General features: G+C 39.8%; 1 pseudogene; it reads left to right on the top strand.

Moving 5' to 3' along the window:
- The first annotated feature begins 3,580 nt into the window (after positions 1 to 3,580).
- Positions 3,581 to 4,620, top strand: LOC100658281 (prothymosin alpha-like; annotated as a pseudogene).
- The last annotated feature ends 623 nt before the right edge of the window (positions 4,621 to 5,243 follow it).

Below are 5,243 nucleotides of genomic sequence, written 5' to 3' on the forward strand. Positions count from 1 at the left end.
AAGCCTCTAGCCTATAGTAAGAAGACTAATATAAAAGGTTCAATTACTTCCAGGTTTGTCACATTAAAAATAAAATAGCCTTAAGCTTGATATCAACAAATAACATAATTTAAGAGTCTGGTGAAAAGATTAGGAGAATAGTGTTATTACACATGCTTCCCCGTCTTGCCACATTCCAGGAAAGGATATGGACTCTTTAATGATATATGGAATGACATACCCATCTGGGCTCTGAACCAGGAATGCTGGGTTGCCTGACTCTGATGTCACTAACATAAACTGACTCATTTGGACTTTGAAACCTTATAGTGGGGGAATTGTGGTTTTCTGGATTGTTCTATCTGAGATGCAGAAAGACTTCAAAAATAAGTTCAGTAAACACACAGTGTGTGATCAAAGACTTGGGAGGGTGATATTATATGAATGCCTGTCTGAGAAGCAGAACCTCAATTAGGAAGAGGCATGGGGAAATTTATTTTAGGAACTATGATTAGGCTACTGGCTGCCAAGAATGACTTGCTTAAATTACTTCCATTGGTTGCCTATTGGAAGCAGACTTGCTGGAACACCAGTCCAAGTAATGGAGGACAGTATGCAAGGAGAATTTGGTTAGCTGAGAATCAAGGGGAGGGGCCTTAAAATGAAAATCGAGACTATATTCTCAACATTCTTTCATTATAAAGGACAAAGACCCACTCTAACCAGCTCAAATTAAAACAAAAAATCAAGCTCAGTAATTGATAGACCTCACCTGGCAATCACAGACACCTATGGGCATAAAGCAAAACACAGTTGGACCTCCTAGAGCCTGAAACTTGGAACTACAAAGTCAGTAACTGATGTCCTGAGAGATCTCTCTTCCCCTCCTTCCTAATCAATACATATTTACCAATTCATATAATACACCTATATCAATAAGCAAAACATACAAAGATCCCATCCTTGTTGAACACTGTATTCCAACTTTCCTTTCTCCCCTCTCTCATTTCTACACCTCATTGCTCATCTGTTCCATTCTTCTCCTTACAAACGAACTTCTCTGGTTCACTCCCAGTCTCTGCTCCCCTATAAGTTCAGCAGGGATCGACTATGTCAGACAGTCCACCTCTGATAACCTGAGATCTTTCGGCTCTAGTATTCAACTAAAAGTTTACAGCTGACCACTGGTTGGCTTTCGGTCAGAGGTTATTCCTAATCCAGGGTACAGGGTACAAACATAGATGTCTAGGCTGACCTCTTCAGCTAGGGTCATTGATGGATGCAGTTCCTAGAAAAATGGGTTATGGCTGAGGTGGACACCCTGAAATATACCTACTACTAGATTATGTATTTTATTTCTCTGAATTTATACAAATCTCCTCTGATAAATTCTAGAATACGTCCCTGACTACACCGTGCTACTGAATCTTCCTTTGCTATCACCAATTTAAAGATGATATGGTCAATTTTTGCCAAAGTTTTTATCATTCTATCATACCACCAGCCTTTTTGTTGGGCAGAATTCAGAACCAAATAGAAATTTTCCTCAACTCTTCTGCTTCTAAATGATGTAATTGTCAGCAAGGCAAGTCAACAATTTACCAGATGCTCTGATGTTAGCAGAAGGCCACTTCTAGCATATGTCCAGCTAGAGTAATGAGGTATTTCAACAATCTTGTTTCTGTGCCAAATTTCAGGAAAACATCATGTATATTATAGTCTAAGATTCTACAAGCCTCTGCCTAGTTTTAAGACCATGGCAGTGGTATATGACAGTCACGATGTTACTTTGGTTTCTCATTCCTTTTATTCTATTGCAAGTACTCTTGGCTAAAGTCTTATCCTTAGGTTTATGCACATGATATGATATGATATATGATATGATACGATATGGCACAATATGATACGATCTCCACTCTCAATTTGCACTTGCCATTGGGATTTCCCACTTTAAGGGGCCTTCCCTGGACTCGTTACATGCCATGTAAAACCCTTCGCAATGCCTTCCCACTCCATAAACTTTACACTTGATCTTGAAGAACAGTTCAAAAGCTACCTTGTGACACTTCAGTGATACTGATAAAAAAGAATGGGTCAAAATTAAATGATGTCTAATTTTGCACTGTGAAACATACAGAAGGTCAAGTAAGGAGTCCAGCCTTAGGAGGCCATGCTCAGGAGAAGCCTCTGTGAACATCGGTAATGTGAGGATCTTGTCCGGTATGTGGAGGATGAATTGAGTCATTTCAAATCAAACTAGAACACATTCAGTGAGCAGAATCACAGACAACTGTCACTAAGCTTTTCAAAGTTGGGGTCTCCAATTTCAGCTTCACAAATACAGGTACATAAACATCCACCATGACAAACTGTCACATACTGGTATAGCTGTTATACATCTGCCTGGTACTTGACGGAATGATTTTCTTCATCGAAGTTGTCAAACTGGAAAATTCATCTGTTGCTGATGACAGTGGAACCTTCCTTTGCAGGGAGACAGGTAGGATTGCCAGGAGACCACTAAAAATTGAGGCTTCGAAACAAATGATTTCTCCTGCTGAGACCATAGCTCCTGAATAGGCAAGCCTTGAAGCTTCTCTTACGAGATGTCTTCATCAAAATATATGCTTTCACTCAACAGGATAAAATTTATTTTGCATACAATTATATCAGTCATGACCTACTGCAGTTTTAAAATGACTCATGCTTTTCAAATAGCTACTACGTGAGTGATATCATTTAGCCCCCACAATAACGCTATGATAATGAGAGTAGTTCTTATTGTCATCATTCAGTGTAGGATGACACTGAAAGATTTGAGAAATTACGTGATTTGCTCAAAGGCTGGAGAAACTGCGTGACTTGCTCAAAGTCATATGCCCTGTGAGCAAAGTGACTAGAACCTACTAGGTGCTCTGGCTCCTGACCTAACACTCCTCACCAAAGCACTGCATCTTTTTTTCTCTTACATTGAGCAAATCTCATCTCATGGTTATTCTTTTGGTTGAAAGTGGCTTCCACAGTTCATGCCCTCACATTTATATCCCAGCCATAAAGATGAGATACCTGCTAGCCACATGGCTCCATACCCATTACCAGTTGTCATTGAGTCAATTTGGACTGATAGCTCCCCTACAGGACAGAGTAGAACAGACTCCACAGGGTTTCCAAGGCCGTAATCTTTAAAAGGAGCCCTGGCGGCACAGTGATTAAGAGCTCGGCTGCTAATCATAAAGGTCCAGAGTACCAACCCACCAGCCACTCCTTGGAAACCCTATGGGGGCAGTTCTACTCTGTCCAATAGGGTCAATGTGAGTCAGAATCAAAGGCAATGGATTTCGTTTTTTTTTTTTTTTTCTAACATTTAAGGATGCAAACTGCCATATCTTTCTCCCACTGGCGGCTGGTGGGTGGCTGGTGGGTTCCTTCTTACCTTTCCGTTGGGAGCCCAGCAATTAACCATGGTGCTACCAGGGCTCCTTTTGGGCTCCACACAGCAGTAAGGAAAGCTGTAAAACATAATCTTTTTTTTTTTTTTTTCCTTTTTCCTAGGCAACCATGTGCCTTGCTAAAATTTAGGGGATATCTATTAATAAACGAAGAAGGAAAACTGGATGCTCTGAAAAGCCATCTTTGCATCCTTCCCAGGTCTGGCTCCTCTCTCACTGCAGCCAACTCCACCAGTGTGGATTCTGGAAGCTTAATCACCTAAGTCCTGGAACTTGCACTTTTTTTTTTTTTTAATCTGCTGCAATGAATCACCTGCATGCTCATCAAATCAGACCAGCTGTGGACACCAGCTCTGAGATCACCACTAAGGACTTCAAAAAGAAGGTTGTGGACAAAGGGGAGGATGGAAGAGATAAACCTGCTAATGGAAATGCTAAAGGAGAAAATGAGGAACAGGAAGTGGACAGTGAGGTAGAAGGAGAAAAGGGAAAAGGTGGGGAGGAACGTTCTCCGAGGAAAAGGAGGAGGAAGAAGGCAGTGGTGAGGAAGAGGAGAGGTGAGGAGGCCGAGGCATCAACTGGACAAACTGGCAGCTGAACTTGATGAGAATGACAGTGTCGACACTAAGAAGCAGAAGACAAGTGAGGATAACTAGACAGCAAAAAAAGAAAAGTTAAATTTAAAAGAAAAAAAGAAAAGTTAAATTTAAAAGAAAAAAAAAAAAGGGCACCATCACCTAATCACCCTCCACTTCCCGTCTCAGAATCTAAATGTGGTCACCTTGGAGTAGAGAGTCCCTCCCTCCAGCCCACCACAGGCTGCACTACCACAGAACCAAAACCACAATGTGCATTTGCAACAGAGGTAGAAAAAAGAACCAAACCTTCCAAAATCCTGTTTTTTTTCCTTAAAAGTACTTTTAAAAGGAAAATTTGTATTTTTTATTTACATTGTGTATTTTTGCACATACTGTTAGTAGTCAGTTATTTTTAATGATCTCAATGACCAAGCCTGCTTTCCAGAGCATTCTGTGTCGTACTTGTAACTTTATTTGTGACGTGAACATGCTTATTATAATCTCAAAGGAGATTTAAAAAATAAAAATAAACCCTGTGAAAAAAAGCAAAAACAACAACAAATACAATCTTATTCCCAGAATTCCAGTAACTTTTTTTGTGTGTGTGTACTTAGCTGTACTATAAGTAGTTGGTATACATGAAATGGTGAAAAAGGCCCATGAAAGGTTTTTTTGTTTGTTTGTTTTTCCTTTTGTTGGTCTACGAAGTTGTTCATCTGTCTATCTGTCTATTTATTTTTGGCCTGTTTGATGTATGTGTGAAACAGTGTTGTCTAACAATAAACCAGAGTTTTATTTTGCTGAGTTGTTCTAAGAAAGAAAGAGAACAATTTTGGGAAGACAAACGTCTGCTATACAGTATCCAAAGAGAATACCGAAAAGAAGTGAGTCTTGTTTGGTGTGATGCAATTTTAAGAACAATATTTTTTGGTGTTGAAATGGGATCTTCTAAATGACTAAATTATGGATAACATTTCAAAGAATGGGAATTCCAGAATATCTAATTGTGCTCATGAGAAATCTGTACATAGATCAACAGGCAGTTGTTCAAACAAAACAAAGGGATACTGCGTAGTTTAAAGTTAGGAAAGGTGTGTGTCAGGGTTCTACCCCTTCACCATACTTATCCGATCTGTATGCTGAGCAAATAATCCAAGAAGCTGGGCTATATGAAGAAGAATGGGGCATCAGGATTGGAGGACGACTCATTAACAACCCGAGATATTCAAATGACACA

The sequence above is a fragment of the Loxodonta africana genome, chromosome 2 (assembly GCF_030014295.1).
Source record: "Loxodonta africana isolate mLoxAfr1 chromosome 2, mLoxAfr1.hap2, whole genome shotgun sequence".
NCBI classification, from domain to species: domain Eukaryota; kingdom Metazoa; phylum Chordata; class Mammalia; order Proboscidea; family Elephantidae; genus Loxodonta; species Loxodonta africana.